Source organism: Carcharhinus amblyrhynchos, chromosome 33 (genome assembly GCF_965287045.1).
Source record: "Carcharhinus amblyrhynchos chromosome 33, sCarAmb.v2.hapA, whole genome shotgun sequence".
NCBI classification, from domain to species: Eukaryota; Metazoa; Chordata; class Chondrichthyes; order Carcharhiniformes; family Carcharhinidae; genus Carcharhinus; species Carcharhinus amblyrhynchos.
In genome coordinates, this window is record NC_137356.1 from 11,903,891 (window position 1) to 11,924,301 (window position 20,411).

The 20,411-nt window shown below is 44.0% G+C and overlaps 1 long non-coding RNA gene across 1 annotated transcript in view; it reads right to left on the reverse strand.

Annotated features, from left to right (window-relative positions):
* LOC145361039 (uncharacterized) overlaps nucleotides 1-12,103 on the reverse strand; it is a 34,325-nt gene extending 22,222 nt beyond the window's left edge. Inside the window, exons 1-2 of the long non-coding RNA XR_013889794.1 lie at nucleotides 12,036-12,103; nucleotides 11,819-11,919 (exon numbers count right to left, since the gene is read on the reverse strand). This is a non-coding gene — a long non-coding RNA (uncharacterized LOC145361039). The remainder of the gene's footprint in view (nucleotides 1-11,818; nucleotides 11,920-12,035) is intronic.
* Between the last annotated feature and the right edge of the window lie 8,308 nt (nucleotides 12,104-20,411).

Genomic DNA, 20,411 nt, shown 5'->3' on the forward strand with positions numbered 1-20,411 from the left:
GTCCCTCTCCCCTCAAAGTGAGACCTTGGTGATATTGTTTTAAAATGGTCTTGGAGACTACATTACAGTTCAGTTATGGTTCTTTGACAAATCCGGAGGAATAGATGGTGGGGAAAGAATCCAGAACTAGGCTGGTGTACTTTAAGGATCTCCCAGGTATAGAATCCTACAGTACAGAAGGAGGCCATTCGGCCTATCGAGTCTGCACCAACCACAATCCCACACAGGCCCCATAACCATATCCCCATAACCCCATGCATTTACCTTAGCTAGTCCCCTGACACTAAGGGTCAATTAGCAAGGCCAGTCCACCTAACCTGCACATCTTTGGACTGTGGTAGGAAACCAGAGCACTCAGAGGAAACACACAGACGCGGGGAGAATCTGCAAACTCCACTTGGCTTTTGCCTACCCCACCCCCCCGCCCAGCCTTCATTGGCTCTCCTATTCATCAAAAATCTGTCCAACCCAGCCTTGAACATAGTCAATGACCTAGCCACCAGGAAAGAGAATTCCAAAGACAAATAATTCTCTGAGAGAAGAAATTTCTCCACCACTCCGTCATTGAGCAACACGGTGGCACAATGTTTAGCACGCCTCACAGCGCTAGGGACCCGGGTTTGATTTCTGGCTTGGTTCGCTGTCTGTGTGGAGTCTGCACCTTCTCCCTATGCCTACGTGGATTTCCTCCGGGTGCTCTGGTTTCCTCACACAGTCCAAAGTGCATTGGTCCTGTTGACTTCTCCCTCAGTGTACCCGAACAGAGGCTGGAGTGTGGCAACTAGGGGGATTTTCACAGTAACTTCATTGCAGTTTTAAGGTAAGCCTACTTTTGACAATAATAAATAAATTAGACATGATCTTATTGAATGGGGGGTAGGTTCGATGGGCCAAATGGCCTACTCCTGCTCCTATTGATCTTATTAGGACGTGTCTCACACATTTAGGGGTGGGATTTTCCAGCCGCGATCGCCCGAAGACCTGAAAATCCTACCCGAGGTCAACAAACCTTTGCATGGTCTGCCCCTGCCCGCTACGTGGTGGACAGGACAGGAAAATTCCACCGTAGGTGTGTCCTGTTCCTATGACTATGTTCTCATGCACGCCTTTAGCGAGGCATATCCTAGAAACTTTCAGATCTTCAGAAGAAAATGTTCCCACATTCAATTCAAGGAAATCCAAGCCGGCATGGTATTTAAATCAAATGCTTGAGAGGAAATGATGCTGGAGAAGAGATTTTGCAGCCTCGGATTGTTTCACACTAATTAGAGGATGTTTAGGGCATTAGAAATTTGCATTTTGGAGGTCACTGGATAGTGATCGACCTTTAACCCCAAACATGCAGCTTCAGTGTATTATAAAAAATTTGCACCTTAAGCATTCGGACGCAATGGTCTAGTGGTGTTATTGCTAGACTATTAACCCAGAAACTCAGCTTATGTTTTGGGGACCTGGCTTTGAATCCCGCCACGGCAGATAGTAGAATTTGAATTCAATAAAAAAAATCTGGAATTAAAAATCTACTGATGGCAATGAAACAATTGTCGATTGTCGGAAAAATCCACCTGGTTCACTAATATCCTTCAGACAAGGAAATCTGCTATCCTTACTTGTTCTGGTCTACATGTGACTCTAGAGCCACAGCAATATGATCAACTCTCACTGCCCTCCAAGGGCAACTAGAGATGAGCAATAAATGCTGGCTAGCCAGTGATGCTCATGGCCATGAATGAATGAGGGTGGCACAGTGGTTAGCACCGCTGCCTCAGAGCTCCAGGGACCTGGGATTGGTTCCCAGCTTGGGTCAATGTCTGTGTGGAGTTTGCACATTCTCCCTGTGTCTGTGTGGGTTTCCTCAGGGTGCTCTGGTTTCCTCCCACAGTTCAAAGATATGCCAGTTATGTTGATTGGCCATGCTAAATTGCCCCTTAGTGTTCCAGGATGTGTAGGTTAGAGGGATTAGCAGGGTAAATGTTTGGGGTTGTGTGGATAGGGCCTGGGGTGGGATTGGTGTTGGTGCAGATTCGATGGGCTGAATGGTCTCCTTCTGCACTCTAGGGATTTTGTGATTCTGTTTCTGTGAATATTTAAAAATATTCAAAACAAAACAAAGAAAAACACTGAGGGTTGATCAGCATCTGAAAGAGGTTCCGTAGTTTATGCAATCACTTAATTTGAATATGAAGACTGACTCTGGGCTTCACCACATAGCATCCCTAAAGCAGATGGTTTCTGGATGCAGAGCTGACAGGGAACTGCGTCTTTAAGTAGCATCATGTCTCCTCAATCCAAGGAGCCACATTCTGCCAATAACAGCAACAAGGAAAACACAGCTGGTTCCATTTTCAGCTCTTGCTTCCCAGAAAACACAAACAGCAGCTGTAAAAGAGAGGGGAAAAGAGACACGCACAACAAGTAAAAGTGAAAGTTTCCCAAATATGGAGATATCTTTTGGATGGTTACAGTCAGGGTCAATGAAAAGTTTACAGAGGCTTCGCTAGTGAAACCCACATGACAAATAAAAAGACTCAACTTTCAACTTAAAATGGACCCTCAAAAACAGAGGATTTTTGTTATCATATAATCACAGAATCCCAACAATGCAGAAGGAGGTCATTTGGCCCATTGAGCCCGCACTGACAATAGTCTCACCCAGGCCCTATCTCCCGTATCCTCACGTATTTACCCCACTAATCTCCCTGACCCTAAGGGACAATTTAGCATGGCCAATCCACTTAAACTGCACATCTTTGGACACCAAGGAGCAATTTATCAGGGTGGCACAGTGACACAGTGGTTAGAACTGCTGCCTCACAGCGCCACAGACCCAGGTTCAATTCTGGCCTCAGTTACGGTGTGTGTGGAGTTTGCACTTTCTCCCCGTGTCTGCATGGGTTTCCTCTGGGTGCTCCTAGTGTCAGGGGTATTGGCAGAGTTAATGTGTGGGGTTATAGAAAAAGGGCTTGGGTGGGATTGCATTCAGTACAGACTCACTGGACTGAATGGCTTCCTTCTGTGCCGTGGGGATTCTATGAATCCACCTAAACTGCACGTCTTTTCAACACTAAGGGGTAATTTAGCATGGCCAATCCACCTAACCTGCACATTGTTGGATTATGAGATGATATGGAGGAAACCCATACAGACTCAGGAAGAGCATGCAAACTCTTCACAGCTTATATGAGTGTAGTTATGTCAGTGCTGAGTGAGTCTGCCCGTTCTGTAAAGTAAATTATCTTTCTATCCTTTGCACCATTTTGTGATGATCAATTCTATGGTTTCTCATGTGTTTGGAGATTGGTAACTCCCATTAACCTAACAACAAAAGAGACTATTTCTGTTCTGTCCAAATGGCTGCATTATTTAATGGAATATTCACCAAACCATGAAGCCAAAATATCATAATTGAATTTAGTGTGTTACCTTCTTTGGCTACATATCTGAATCAGCTATCAATTTTTGAAATGCTGACTTTTGGACAAACTATACCTGGAAGCCAACACAAAACGACATGCTTAAACGATGAATGGTTCATTTTTCTGCCTCAGGTAAAAATCGCAACGTGATATTCTCTATGCGTGTAAAGGGTCTGATCCATTGAATAGTACGTCTTTTTTATGAGCTAATTACACTCCCTAGCTCAGTTAAAAACAAAATACAGCTGCCTATCTTCCTTCACCATAATGGAAACATACACACCAGTGATTGCATTTTTATACGTTTTGTTTCATTACCCTTGAATGTGATGTCAGAAAGTTGTGTTGTTGAGTTATAGAATCATAGAATCCCTACAGTTCAGAAAAGACCATTCGCCCCATCAAATCTGCACCGATTCTCTGACAGAGTATCTTACTCAGGCCCTCTCCCTTGGCCTAACCATGTAACCCTGCACATTTACCAAGGCTAATCCACCTAACCCACACATCTGTGGACACTAAGAAGCAAGTTAGCATGACCAATCCACCTAACCTTAACATTTTTGGACACTGTTGAGGCAATTTAGCGTGGCCAATCTACCTAACCTTAGCATCTTTGGACAATAAAAGGCAATAGATCATGGCCAACACACTTAACCTTAACATCTTTGGACTGTGGCAGGAAACCGGAGTACTGGGAAGAAACCCACATTGACATGGGGAGAATATGCAAACTCCATACAGACCCAAGGCCAGAATCGAACCTGGGTCTCTGGAGCTGTGAATCAGCAGTGCTGACCACTGTGCTACAGTGCTGCCCAACATTTGAGCACAGTGTCAGAGTCTAGTATTTGAGATATAATCTAGACCAACAACTTACGGGATGACTGAGGAAATATTGCACTGACAACAGCAAATATCTTAAATAGACCCCAGGCCTGTTGAGGTGGATACTAAAGAAAAGTAAATCATTTTCAGTGTTTTTTTGCCACTGTCACTCTCTGCATGAACACTGTGATCAAAAGATGCAAACTGGTCAGTCAATGTATTGCTGTTTGTGGGACTTTGATTGTTGTATCTGTTGACATCAGTCAGAATCAGATGGAGGCCCTTCAGCCCACCAAACCCATGCTGGCATTGAGAAGCAATCCATTCTGTAAAGAGTCTTCATGCATTGATGATGTGATAAAATATAAAACAAATGCAAATATTAAACGCTCAAATTAATTCCACGTTTTCTAAATAGCGCATATGAATTCACAGTTCTTTTAGCACTGCAACCACATTAAATAGTCACAAACGTATAAAACCAATTTAATCCTGTTGTCATCATAACAGTATTGGTCTAGAATCTAGTTTATCACTAGACCACAGAATGTCATTAACATTTGTTGATAGGAGGTGTTGGTCAAATTTGTTGTCTTTCTCAAGTGTTGCATTGCTTGAAAAAGAGCTATTCTCCCCACTGTACCCCCTCCATACCTTACTCCCTTTGCATCTTTCCCTGATTAGCGAGAGAGAGCAGCTATTGGCCACACGCACGACTATTCTTAGTGTCATTGCCAACTTGCTTATTTCCACAGAACCTTATTTTAGCTCACCTGTTCTATGAGCTAAATAGCTCAACACCAACTCAAAAAAACATTGTTAGTGGTTAAGCGTGCAAACCATAAGCTTTCTGTATCTGATGCTCAACTTTGGACCTCCAGCAACATCTCATGCATGCAAATAAGAGATAGGTGTATACTTCCCTTTGCTCATTATTTCTTTAAATGTTTCTTTTGTTCAATGTCCAACATGTGGCCAAATGGGAATTGTCACACAAAATGTGATGAGCACCATTGTTTATGGGCATGTGATTCAATACATTTATGGGGTATATTCAGGTGTACTTTAACCATTTTTGTCCATTCATTAAAAAGATATTAGATGATAAAATAATGTGACAAGGAAACAAATCGTACATTTCTTTTATTCATTTGTGGGGTACGGATATCACTGGCTGGGCCAGCATTTATTGCCCATCCCTAGTTGCCTGAGAGCAGTTGAGAGTCAACCACATTGCTGTGGCTTTGGAGCCACATGTAGACTACACCAGGTAAGGATGGCAGATTTCCTTTCCTAAAGGACATTAGTGAACCAGATGGGTTTTTTCAAAATTGACAATGGTTTCATGGTCATCAGTAGATTCTTAATTCCAAATATTTTTTATTGAATTCAAATTTCACCATCTGCTATGGTGGGGTTCAAACCCAGGTCCCCAGAACATTAGCTGAGTTTCTGGATTAATAGTCTAGCGATAATACCACTAGACTGTTGCCTCCTCTGATTTGATTATTGCGGTTGATTTGATTTATTATTGTCACATGTATTGATATACAGTGAAAAGTATTGTTTCTTGTGTGCTATAGAGACAAAGCATACTGTTCATAGAGTACATAAGGGAGGAGGAAAGGAGAGGGTGCAGAATGTAGTGTTACGATGTAGAGAAGGTAAGTCCATTCATAAGTCTACTAGCAGAAGCAAAAAGCTGTTTCTTATGTGAGTCGGTTGGTTAATTGCTGTAATGTGAGTGAAAAGGCAAGAATTCAGCCTCATGGAAGCATCAGGAGTATTATGTGGTGATTAGAGAGTCACTGCTTTCAGAGTGAGTTTAAAAATATGGTCTGGGCCAGAAGGAAGCAGGATCGACTTGTAAGGAGCAACTCCAACAGGGTACCTCAGGGCAAAAGGAAAGCAGAAGAGAAACCAAAAGAGAGGACACTGGAAAATCTCAGCAGGTCTGGCAGCATCTGTCAGGAGAGAGGAGAGTTGTTGTTTCGACTCTAGATGAGCCTTTGTCAAAGTTTGGTCTGCAGTAATTGCTTTTATCAAAAGGAAAACAGAATGCAATCACGCTCAGGATGGGAAGAAGTCTGATTCACATGATGGCGAAAGCTGATCCTCAGTATTCAAACTGATGGGGTCAAAATATTCTCACAACTGTTGGACAAAAACTCCCGAGAATCTGAGCTGTGTCAGAGGGTGAAGAGTCATGTGAACTCAGAGCATTAACTCCGTTTCTCTCTCCAAAGAGGCTGCCAGACCTGCTGAGTTTTTCCAGCCTTTTCTGCTTTTATTTCAGATTTCCAGCATCTGCTGTATTTTGCTTTTAAGTTGTGTGATAAATTCAGACTAGAATTTCAAACTATGTGGAAGATTACTAGGATTCATGCCAAATGCTGGTATTTGTTCATGAAATGTACAAGTGATGTACATTCAGGTGGCATGGTGGCACAGTGGTTAGCACTACTGCCTCACAGCGCCAGAGACCCGAGTTCGATTCCAGTCTTGGGTCACTGTCTGTGTGGAGGTTTTCCATTCTCCCTGTGAATGTTTGGCTTCCCTCCGGGTGTTCTGGTTTCCTCCCACTAACATATGTTATTATGTTGGACTAACATATACCGTCCAAAGCTGTATATGTTAGGTGGATTGGCCATGCTAAATTGCCCCTTAGTTTCCAAAGATGTGCAAGTTAGGTGTATTGGCCATGCTAAATTTCCCCTTAGTGTCCAAAGATGTGTTGGTTAGGTGGAATGGCCATGCTAAATTATCCCTCAGTGCCCAAAGATGTGCAGTTTAGGTTGATTGGCCATGCTAAATTATCTCTTTGTGTCAGGAGGATTAACAGAGTAAATATGCAGGGTTAAGGGGATAGACTCTGGGTGGGTTTGTTGTGGTGCAGTCTTGATGGACCAGTTGACTTCCTTTTGCACTGTAGGGATTCTATGATTCTATTTATCTGTTTATATGTAAGCCCTTTTCCAAAAGAGTTAGTACATGTGGCGCAAAGGACATTGTCATTGACATGCCTGTGGCTGTTCAGTGATTTCTATTGAATGATCATGTTTCAATGAGACGCTATTAACTGGAATTGTCGTTGGCTGAGTGCTGAACTCTCTTTGAGATTTGCCAATAACACAAAACAGATTTCCTGTTTTGACATCTTTATCTCTTCTGAAGACATAGGCTTTTGCTGTGTCATGGTTAACTTGCGACCCACAAATACCTTCTGAGTTGGCATCAGTTGATCATTCTGCCAATACGGGCAAGACTAATTGCACACCACCTCATTGCTTCCACGCGCACTTTCCTGCAGAGGTCACTGGCTAGCAATCAGGAGCAGGAATCCCGCCTGGTTGGTCTCTTCTAGCCTAGAGGCAATTGAAGCTCTTCGTCTGCCAATAGCGAAGACAGTAAAAAGTCTGACAACACCAGGTTTAAATCCAACCGATTTATTTGATAGTAAACTCACTAGCTTTCGGGTTTGTCCCTTCGTCAGGTGAATGGAGAGTTCTGGCCTCAGACAGAGCATGTAAAGCACAGACAGTTTACAGATTACTGATTAGAATGCGAATCTTTACACCTAACCTGCTGTTCAAGTCCTAAAGTGGCCGACAATGTGAGTGGAAGGAGCACTAATCACAGGTCAAAGAGATGTGTATTGTCTCCAGACAGTACAGTAAGTGAGGTTTTGCAAACCCAGGCAAGTCGTGGGGGTTACAGATAGTGCGACATGAACCCAAGATCCCTGTTGAGACTGTCCTCATGTGTGCGGAACTTGGCTATCAGTCTCTGGTCAGCGACTCTGCGCTGTCGTGTGTCGTGAAGGCCGCCTTGGAGAACGCTCATTCATCCGAACAGATGAATGAACATCGCTCGACAATCACCAGGCTGTTCCCTTCCTGTTGGTGAACACTTCAGTGGTCACGGGCATTCAGCCTCTGACCTTCGGGTAAGCATTCTCCAAGACGGCCTTCATGACACACGACAGCCAAGTTCTGCACTCATGAGGACAGTCTCAACTCTTGGGTTCATGTCGCACTATCTGTAACCTCCATGACTTGTCTGGGTTTGCAAAACCTCACTTACTGTACTGTCTGGAGACAATACACATCTCTTTAACCTGTGATCAGTGCTCCTTCCTTCCACTCACATTATCGGCCACTTTAGGACTTGAACAGCAGGTTAGGTGTAAAGATTCGCATTCTAATCAGTAATCTGTAAACTGTCTGTGCTTTATATGCTCTGCCTGAGGCCAGAACTCTCCATTCACCTGACGAAGGGACAAACCCAAAAGCTAGTGAGTTTACTATCAAATAAATCGGTTGGATTTAAACCTGGTGTTGTCAGACTTTTTACTGTGTTTACCCCAGTCCAACGCCGGCATATCCACATAATCGCCAAGTCGGCAGAAACTATGGGGATAAAAGCCATTTACTTGAACGTTACTTGGAAGGGTTAACCCTAATTGTTTGCCAACCTTTCTAAAATATGGAGCCTGAACTATGGACAACCACAGCCAATATTCAGTAGCTATCTGCTGCTGCAAAAACATGCATTGGAAAGTCCCACTGATAAGAAGGAATTTCTGGAGATTAATTTGTGTATTCTGTTTCCACTAATTATAAACTCTAAACTGGATAAAATACAAGGAAATGTCATGGAAATATCCGACCCTAAATCATTCTCATGTTCACGCAGTCCCAATCTCCACATAGCTACAAACAAATCTGATTAATAGCAGTGGGATAATGAAGAAACTCACATAAAATTCAGGCTGATCTCAAATGCAATGTGTGGGAAGGAAATACAATATGGGAGGCATGGTGGCACAGTTGTTAGCTCTGCTGCCTCACAGCACCAGAGACCCGGGTTCAATTCCCAGCTTGGGTCACTGTCTGTGCCGAGTCTGCATGTTCTCCCTGCGTCTGCGTGGGTTTCCTTTGAGAGCTCCAGTTTCCTCCCAAAGTCCAGAAGATGGGCTGGTTAGGTGCATTGGTTGTGCTAAATTCTCTTTCAGTGTACTTGAACAGGTGTCGGAGTGTGGTGACCAGGGGATTTTCACAGTGACTTCATTGCAGTGTTACTTGTAACACTAATAAAAAAAAGTTCTGTACCCAGTGCCAAAGCTATCCAAAGTAGGTTCATTACACTTCTGCATTTTAAATCCTTCCCTCCGTGTATTCCTTTAATCTTTACTCTCCAGTTCCTTGTTCCTTTGGTCAGAATTTTCTCTGCATGCCTCTCCGGAGTTTTCAGCTCAATATGACACTTTCTGCTAAGAATTGTGGCCAGAAAGTATGGGCTAAACACATACGAAAATGAGAGGGCAGCACAGTACTAGGAAGTGGTAGCAGGGTGGCACTGGTTTGATTTTAGCCTTGGGTGACTGTCTTTGTGGAGTTTGCATGTTCTGCCTGTGTCTGTGTGAGTTTCCTCCTGGTGCTCCGGTTTCCTCCCAAAGGTGGATTGGCCTTGTTAAATTGCCCCTGAATGACCAAAGATGTGTAGGTTAGATGGATTAGCTATGTTAAATGCATGGGGTTACATGGATAGGGCAGGATAGAGATCCTGGATGGGATGCTCTTTCGAAGAGTCAGTGCATGCTTGATGGACTGAATGACCTTCTGAGCTCTATAGGAATGGGGAAGCTCAGAGATCTCAGGGAGTTGTAGGGCTGGAGAAGCTTACAGAGATAAGGGAGGGCAAGAGGCCACTGAAAATGGGAGGATTTTCAAACTGGGATGTTGTCAGTCAGGGAGCTGATGAAGGTCAGCAGGGATAATAAGGTATTTCTTCTTTATTCATTCGTGGGACACGGGTGTTGCTGGCTGGTCAGCATTTACTGCCCATCCCTACTTGCCCTTGGAGGACAGTTGAAAGTTAACCAGGTTGTTGTGGCTCTGGAGTCACATGTAGGCCAAACCAGGTGAGGATGGCAGATTTCTCTCCCTATAGGACAATAGTGAGCCAGATGGGGTTTTTTTCTGATAATCGACAATGGTTTCATGGTCATCAGTAGATTCTTAATTCCTGTTCTCTTTAAAAGCAAATTCCACTATCTGCCATGGTGGGATTCGAACCCAGGTCCCCAGAACCCCTGGATTAATAGTCTAGCGATAATGCCACTAAGGCTATCGCCTCCCCATAGTGTGGGTAGTAGTTTTGGATGAGACAAGTTTCTGTTGGGCGGAGGATAGGCGATTAGTCAGGAGAACATCAGAATAGTCAAGTCTAGAGGTAATAAAGACATGGATAAGAGTTTCAGGAGTAGGTGAGTTGAGGCAACATCAGCGTTGAGTTATGTTACGGAAGTATTGAAGGTCACAACACCAAACCCTGCAGTTTTATTGTGGGAATTGAAGAGCAGATATCCTCTGGCCATTATTCAAGAAAATTAGAAACTTGTAACAACATATTTCAACAGTTTTGCCAGAGACATTTTGCATTGAGTTGACAAAGCTGCCATGCAAGGAAATGGAGCAACTTTCTCAATGTTATCCCAATCCTCAGATTGGACACTGCAAAAGGAGCTTTGAATTGTATCTGTCTAAATGCTGCAAGGAGCTAAATAAAGAGGAATATTAAAAGTTTAATTTTAAAGTTTATTTATTAGTGTCACAAGTTGGCTTACATTAACACTTCAATGAAGTTACTGTGAAAATCCCTGAGTTGTCACACTCCGGCACCTGTTCGGGTGCACTGAGGGAGAATTTATCACGGCCAATGCACCCAAAGAGCACATCTTTCTCACGAATATTACTGAATTCTGAACATACACACACAAACACATACTCACGTATATACACTCAGACACACAGACACGCTCTCAGACTCACTGGCACATACACACAGACACACAGGCACATACACATACACACACATATATATATACACACACACACACACATGCACACACACAGTCACATATACACATACACAAACACACACACACATGCCAGACTTTTACTGCCATGCCCACCCAAGGCTCATAGGATTCCACCTGAAGACAACGGAGAATGCAGTTCTGCGAGCCTCACCTGCCCCGAATTCAGATGGACATGCCTCTCACACTCACACACAATCTCACACACACACACTCACTCACTCACACGCACATACACATACACACACACACTCACTTATACACATTCATGCACTTTCTCTCACATATACACACACACACTCACACACACAAACACACTCACACACACACAGACACACACACACACACACCCCCACGCTCTCACATATGCACACACTCCCACACACACACTCATGCATTATCTCACACACACACATACACACACACACACACATGTTCTCTCACACACACGCCCTCCCACACATACACTCATGCATTCTGTCTCACACACACACACTCATGTTCGCTCCCTCACACACACACACACACACTCTCCCGCACACACACTCACGCATTCTCTCTCACACACACACATACACACACACACATTCACTCACACACTCTCTCACACACATACTCATGCACTCTCTCTCTCTCTCTCTCACTCACACACACACACATTCACACTCACACACTCTCTCTCTCACACACTCACCTTTTATTCTTCACCAGGTTGAACAGGTAACACTGTTTTCCCAAGAGGCCTCTGGAGTTCTGACAGGCCTGCTGCTTGCCAGGATTTGAATATTTTTCTGTCTGGAAATTTAGTAAAATGAAAATTAGTTTAATATATACAAAACATTTAATTGCATTTCTCCCAACCCCCTACCCCCACTCCAACAATTTAATTGAGAATCTGAAGATGTACAGACATTAATTAGTAAGTTTGCCAACGAAGCAGCTTTGAGAATGGATATCACCCTTCAGCCAGGCCTCAGAGTGTGGCTCTGTAAATAATTAATCTCCCTCATGATTCACATGGATTCCACCTTGTGGTATTAATTTAGTGAGCTGATCTCTTTTAAAACTAAATTATTGCCAACAATATTGGCACATCCAGATAACACAATTCTGTCTTAGAATGATAGAATGCCTACTGTACAGAAGCAGGCCATTCGGCCCATTGTGTCTGGACTGACTCTCCCATGGAGCATTTTACCCAGCTCCTAATCTCATAATCCCCTAACATACACATCTTGGGGCGCTAAAAGGCAAGTTAGTATGGCAAATCCAGCTAACCTACACATCTTGGGGCACTAAGCAGTAATTTATCACAGCCACTCTACCTAACCTGCCCATCTTTGGATACTAAGGGGCATTTTAGCATGCCCAATCCACCCAACCTGCCAATCTTTGGACACTAAGAGGCAATTTAGCACAGCCAATTCACCTAACCCACACGTCTTTGGAGTGTGATAGGAAATCGGAGCAACCAGAGGAAACCCACGCAGACATGGGGAGAACATGCATACTTCACACAGTCACCCAAGGCCGGAATTGAACCCGGGTCCCTGGTGCTGTGAGGCAGCAGCGCTAACCACTGTGCCAGCGTGTCATTTTAGGATGAACTATTGTACTGGTACAAAAGTCTACTGATTGTATTCAACTGCTTAACTCTTGCTGCAAACGTTGACCTTGAATCAAATGGTTCCCTTTGGAACATCATGTCACACTAGTTCCAAGAGGGAAAATCTGATGCCAGGGGTTATCAATTGTTCAGAAGCTGACAACAAGACAAATATTTAAATGGCTGTCCCGGGGAAGAATGTAGCCATTGCTGCATTTGGCTCACCTTCAGATTCGAGGGGACAAGTCTTCTCCAATCAGTGGAAAAGTAGACACACTGGCAAGTAGAGGGCACAGTGTTTGGACATGTCTAATGGGGATGGATTTTAAGCTGCCTAACCTGTGCCTTGCTGTATCCCGCAACTGATCAGGTTGTATTGATGACTGTGAGAGAAAATGCTTCACTTGCCCTGAATGATCTATCAACTTAATGGGGCCTGAGAAACTCTGGTACATCAGGAGCATCCCTCGTTCCTGGAGGCTGGGATGATCTTACCGCCCGCTCACGCCACACTCTCACTGCTGTGAAGATGGAGATTTTGGTGACAAGCCCAATCTCTTCTGTTCACTGCAGCAGGATGGGAAAATCCCGCTGGCGTGAATGGTTTTGAAAATTCCGGCCCTTCTTTATTTACAGTGACTTGCGACAAGGCATCCCATCAGGGCATTGCCAGAACTGCCACACTCAGAATGATTCCCTATACCAAGTTCCCACACCCAAATCCTGACATCGGCCATAGCAGAAGATGGCCGGAGAGGGGCATGTCATAAAATTCAGGAAATGGAATCATAGAATCCCCACAGTACAGAAGGAGGCCATTCAGCCCATTGAGCCTGCACTGACTGTCTTACCTAGACACTCTCCCCTGCCTTATCCCCATAACTCCGCACATTTTACCATGTCTAATCCATCTAACCTACACAAACTTGGATACTAAGGGACAATTTAGCATGGCCAATCCACCTAACCTCCACATCCTAGGACATTCAAGGGCAATTTAGCATGGCCAATCCACCTAACCTGCACATCTTTGGACACAAAGGGGCAATTCAGTATGGTCAATCCACCTAGGGGATTTTCACAATAACTTCACTGCAGTGTTAATATAAATCTACTTGTGACTAATAAATAAACTTTAAACTCATCTTTGGAATGTGGGAGGTAACCGGAGCACCCGGATGAAACCCACACAGACACTAGGAGAATGTGCAAACTTCACACAGACAGTGACCCAAGCCGGGAATCAAACCTGGGTGCCTGGTGCTGTGAGGTGGCAGCGCTAACCACTGTGTCACTGTGACAGCAGGGTTAAAATAATGCAACAGTATGGTGTGATGAGATTCATGATGTGGAGATGCCGGCGTTGGACTGGGGTAAACACAGTAAAAAGTCTCACAACACCAGGTTAAAGTCCAACCAGTTTATTTGATAGTAAACCCACAAACTTTCGGAAACTTTCCACACACCTGACGAAGGAACAGTGTTTCTAAAAGCTTGTGGATTTACTATCAAATAAACTGGTTGGACTTTAACCTGGCGTTGTGAGACTTTTTACTGCGATGAGATTCAACATACAAGGGAATAAGAAAATAATTTGCAATAGTTTGGTTATTTAATTATCAGAATCATGGCCAAAGTCACTGCCTGAGAACTTGATGTTCAGTACTTTATAGTTAATGTGTTTCTAGCAGGGTTCTGTATCAGTGGGGCTTGACACAGGATACTCTTATCACCCAAAATGTTGACAAGTTCCCAACATTCCAACTGAAATGTTAACCATTTATTGAAAGCAGTGCTGCAGATTCCAGCAAAATACTTGACAATTAATCTGATGAATATTATATATTAAAATGAAGTTAAGTATGATCATAAAAAGCCTGTCACAGACCAGGATTTATTAGTAGAGGTGGCATGATGGCACGGTGGCACAGTGGTTAACACTGCTCCCTCACAGCGTCAAGGACCTGGATTCGATTCCTGGCTTGGGTCACTGTCTGTGCAGAGTCTGCTTGGGGATTTAACTTCACTGCAGTGTTAGTGCAGGCCTACTTCTGATAATGATAAATAAACTTTAAACATTTTTTAAAGAAATGTCCCATCCTGCATCTATTTTAGGGATGACAGGTGTGAACTCCTCCCAGCTCTCTGTCAGTTGGGCCCAATTGGCAGTGGGGAGGTTGTGGCAGGAGGGGTGGGAGGAGGCTGAATGTTCAGTATTTTCCTTTGCACCCATGGTACGGTGGCACAGTGGTTAGCACGGCTGCCTCACAGCGCCGGGGACCTGGGTTCGATTCCGGGTTTGGTTTACTGTCTGTGCAGAGTCTGCACATTCTCCCCGTGTCTGCGTGGGTTTCCTCCGGGTGCTTCAGTTTTCTCCCACAGCCTGAAAGATGTGCTGGTTAGGGTGCATTGGCCGTGCTAAATTCTCCCTCAGTGTACCTGAACAGGCACCGGAGTGTGCCGACTATAGGATTTTCACAGTAACTTCATTGCAGTGTTAATGTAAACCTACGTGCAACACCAATAAATACAACAAACAATTAACTCTGCTGTCTCACAGTGCCAGGGACCCGGGTTCGATTCCTGGCTTGGATCACTGGCTATGCGGAGTTTGCACGTTCTTCCCGTGTCTGCGTGGGTTTCCTCCGGGTTTCCTCCCACAGTCGGAAAGATGGTAAATTGCCCCTTAGTGTCCAAAGATGTGCAGGTTAGGTGAATTGGCTATGCTAAATTGCCCCTTAATGTCCAAAGATGTGCAGGTTAGGTGGGTTGGCCAAGATGAATTGCCCCTTAATGTCCAAAGATGAGCAAGTTAGGTGGATTGGCCTGCTACGTGCTGGGTGACAGGACTAGGGTGGAGTGTGGGCCTGGGTAAGGTGCTCTTTTGGAGAATCAGTGAAGACCTGATGGGCTGAACAGCCACCTTCTGCACTGTCAGGATTCTCTGTTCCTATGTTATGTTAAACTTATACTTAACCTCACTTAGACCACACTTATTATTAAAAAGTCACTGAAGATGGTGCAAAAAAAAGGCTTACTAGAAAGATACCAGACTGTGAACTTAGACATATCAGGAAAGAATAAACAGGCAGGGGCCCCTTTCTTGAGGAGAGAGACTGGAGGTGTAAAGTGTTAGAGAGTCAAGATTCTAAAAGCATTTCATAGGTTGGATGTGGAGAAGATGTTTTCACTTGCTAATGAGGCCAGAAAGGGGGATATAATGTAAGTCAGTCACTAATAAATCCAGCTGGGAATTTAGGAGAAACCTCTTTACTCATAAAGTGGTGAGAATATAGAATCTCATACTGCAGAGAGTGACAGAGGCAAATTAAATCATAGAATCCTACAGTACAGAAAGAGGCCATTTTGGTCCATTGAGTCGGCACCAACTACAATCCCACCCAGGCCCCATCCCTATAACCCATGCATTTACCCTAGCTGGTCCCCTTGACACTAAAGGGCAATTTAGCATAACGAATCACCTATCCCACATAACTTTAGACCGTGGGAGGAAACCAGAGCACCTGGAGGAAACCCACACAGACACGGGAAGAATGTGCAAACTCCATGCCAACAGTAACCCAAGCTGGGAATCGAACCCAGGTCCCTGATACTGTGAGGCAACAGGGCTAACCACTATGCCACCATGCTGCCCCACGGCAGTAGCATAGATAGATTTAAGGGGAAGCCAAGTAAATACATGGGCAGAAAGGGAGGAGATGTTGATAGATTTAGATGAAAGGAGGACACACATGTTGACTTATGAGTTGTATGACCTGTTTATATGGCGTATGTACTTTGTTAATCCAGTCCAGCAGATGATGTGGTGAAATATATAACAAGGTTATGTTGAAAGTTTAATTCACAGCGTTGAATTCACAACTCACAATTAGACAACGGGGACTTGGCTCCAATTACCTTCACAATTTTTACCAGGTTGATTTAGTTGATGCCAGTTTTAACTCAGTGCAAATGTTCCAGATTCAGGCACCTCATGCTAGGACTTCAGTGCCTACTTTAGGCTGACATTTCAGTGCAGTACTGAGGAAGTGCTGCATTGTCAGCAGTGCTGTTCCCTGCACTCAATGCTACACAGCTTGCTCAAGTAGATGGCAAAGCTTCATAGCAACCAGTCAAAAGAAAAGTGAGGTGGATTCCTGGCCTTCAATTCTTCTTGAATTTCCACCTTTTCTATGAATTCTTTAGATACCTTGTGGTCTTGAGTCGACACTAGGAGCTACAGCACAATTTCAGAATGCAGAACACCTGACAGACTGCTGAATAACAGAGACTTCAAAGGCGGAGGAGAGATAAAGAGATGTTCATGAGGGTGTAAAGCAGGGACTTCATAGCGAGAGGATTTGAGTATAGGGATATGGATGTTTTACCACAATTGTACTGGGCGTTGGTGAGGCCATACTTGCAGTTGTGTGTGCAGTCTTAGTTTCCTTGTCTGAGGAAGGATGTCCTTGCTTTAGAGGGGTTGCAGCGAAGGCTTACCAGGCTGATTCCTGGGTTGGCAGGTCTGTCTTCTGAGGAGAGGCCATGTTGGTTAGGATTATGTTCACTGGAGTTTAGAAGAGTGAAAGGGTATGTCATAGAAACTTATAAAATTCTGATAGGTTTAGACAGGATGGATTCAGAAAGAATGTTCCCAATGGTGGGGGAGTCCAAAACTAAGGACCATAGTTTGAGGATAAAGGGCAAACTTTTTAGGATTGAGGTGAGGAAAAATTTCTTCACCCAGAGACTGGTAAATGCGTGGAATTCACTACCACAGAAAGTACTTGAGGCCAAAACATTGTGTAATTTCAAGAAGAACTTAGATAGAGCTCTTGGGGCAAAAGGGATTAAGAGATATGGGGGGGAGGTGGGATCAAGATTTTGAATTTGATGACCATCCATGATCAAAATGAATGGTGGAGCAGGCTCAAAGGGCTGAATGGCCTACTCCTGCTTCTAGTTTCTATGTCTCTATGACTTGGGGAGGGAAGTGGTGGCAATTAAAGGAATAGCTAATGGCATTGCCCTGAAGGAGAAGCAGACTGATTGCGCATGATGGATGTATGGAAGTGGGGCCGGGGATCACAGAGCTAGGAAGAGGCAACGCAAGGGGGAATCAGGAATACTAAGTTAATTCTTTGCAACAGCCCCAGTGCAATTCAGTAAGAATAAGGTGATGCTGATAATGTGGGTGAATATGCAATGGAGGCCAGTAGGGAGAATGTGAGGGAAACCCAGTAATGCAGGAGAGGAGGGGGATTGGAGAGTTAAAGTGGGTTCACAATTAGATATGGAGAAGGATCCCAGGTTTAATGTTCAGAAATAGGCCACAGCCCCACATCGCTGAGCTAAACCTGAAGTGATAGCTGGGAAAGAACCTTCACTAAAAAGCTTTATTGAAATTGCTATAAATGCAAAAATCAGAAGAATATAGGACAAAGGCAGGAAAATGGGATGAGCGAGCCTTCAGTACGTATTACTGTCAGTGCAGACTTGATGGGCCAAAGGGTCTATTCTGTGCTGTACAATTCTATGACTCTGTGGAATAAAGTGATAAGTGTTGTAGTAATTTAGAAGTTTTGATTTTTAACACTTCTGACAGTGACAGACAATCATGCAGAGTTTAACTAATTTCTTTAACTAATTGACTTATTCCTCCATCTCCAAGATATACTGTCTTCATCAGCACAGTGTGCAGAGGAGAAGATCTTTACACAAGGGAAGCACTAGTTTGAAGTTTCCCAAGGGTTAGTTTGGGACAGTTTACAGGCAGTTAGACTTGCAATCTGCTGAGTAATGATGTTACATTGACCTAGTTAATTGAAGAGTAGAACGCAATGTTCAGGCTGTCCAGTCTGACCCATGGTCAGGATCAGCCTATTGCCCTGAAATCTGTGCACCATTGCTCAAGACACCAGCCAGCTGTGGGATTTGAATTGTTTGTCTTGAGAGAGACAAATTCTTGAACTAATTGCATTGGATCCTCCTCCTCTCCCTTTCTGCTCCCTTTGATCAAACACTTCTTTTGATCTCGTGACTCAGTTCTCTCCCCCATCTCATTGAAAGTCATGCAGAGTTACTAATCCATACTACAAGCAGTCCTTCACTTTAAGATGTTTGAGTTAATGTAAGTAGCACTTGCGCCATTTATAAATTGATATCCCCTTTCAACTTTGCAACGTCAATTTCAACTTTACAATTCTGACGTAGTGCCAGTGAACAAGGTCAAACATTCATATGCATGTATCGACATGCTGTGCCACCCTTCTGTGCCATACATTTCTACATGTATCTGTCTGATTTTCTATGTCAACATGGTCCAAAGATGTGTGGGTTAGGTGGACTGGCCATGCTAAATTGGCTAGTGAGCGTACTATCAAATAAATCGGTTGGACTTAAACCTGGTGTTGTCAGACTTTTTACTGTGTTTACCCCAGTCCAACGCCGGCCCATCCACATCATGCTAAATTGCCTACAGGGGGACGAGCTAGGGTAAATACATGAGGTTGTGAGGATAGGGCGTGAGTGGGATTGTGGTCGGTGCAGACTCGATGGGGCAAATGGCCTCCTTCTGCACTGTAGGATTCTATGATTCTATGATTATGAGATTTTGAGGCGGCACGGTGGCACACTAGTTAGCACCACTGCCTCACAGCACCAGGGACCAGGGTTCAATTCTGGCCTCGGGGGACTGTCTATTTGGCCTTTGCACATTCTCGCAGTGTCTGCATGGGTTTTCTCCCAAACTCCAAAGTTTTGCAAGTTGGTTGATTGGCCATGGTAAATTGCCCCTTAGTATCTCAAGATGTACAGGTTAGGTGGATTGGCCATGCTAAATTTCCCCTTAGTGTCAGGGGGATTAACAGGGCAAAATTGTGGCGTTATGGGGATAGGGCCTGGGCACAATTGTTGTTGGTGCAGGATTGATAAGCTGAATGGCCTTCTTCAGCATTGTAGGGATTCTATGATCTTCAATGATGGAATTTGAACCTGGGTCCCCAGAGCATTACCCTTGGTCTCTGGTTTACTAGTCCAGTGGCAGGGTTATTCACAGACATCTTCAACCTCTCTTTACAACAAGGTCCCTATCTGCTTCAAGAAGACGGCCAGCACCCCAGTACCTAAGAAAAACCAAGCAGCGTGCCTTAATGACTATCGGCCAGTGGCTCTAACATCCATCATTACAAAGTGCTTCGAAAGATTATCATGGCACAAATTAATTCCAGCAGTTTGTGTGATGAATGGGGCTACATTCATGACCTTTTATAGTTCCTTGCAGTCTTAGGCAGAGCAGGAGCCCATACCAAGCTGTGATACAACCAGAAGGATGGCTTTCTGTGGTGCATCTGTAAAAGTTGGTGAGAGCTTGTTAGGTGCATGGCCATGCGAAATTCTCCCTCAGTGTACCTGAACAGGCACCAGAGTATGGCGACTAAGGGATTTTCACAGTAACTTCATTGCAGTGTTAATGTAAGCCTTCTTGTGACAAAGGAGAAAAAGGAATTCAGTGAAAAAACGGATCAAATGTCCTGCCATTTGCACAATTACTTTCCAAGATGAATTCCTGGGAACAAAGAGAGAAATGCCTGGGCAAAATGATTTGAAATGACAATTACAACATCCATTTCTGAGCCAATGCCTGGAAGAAAGTCCTTCAGGCTTCCTCTGACTGTTTATA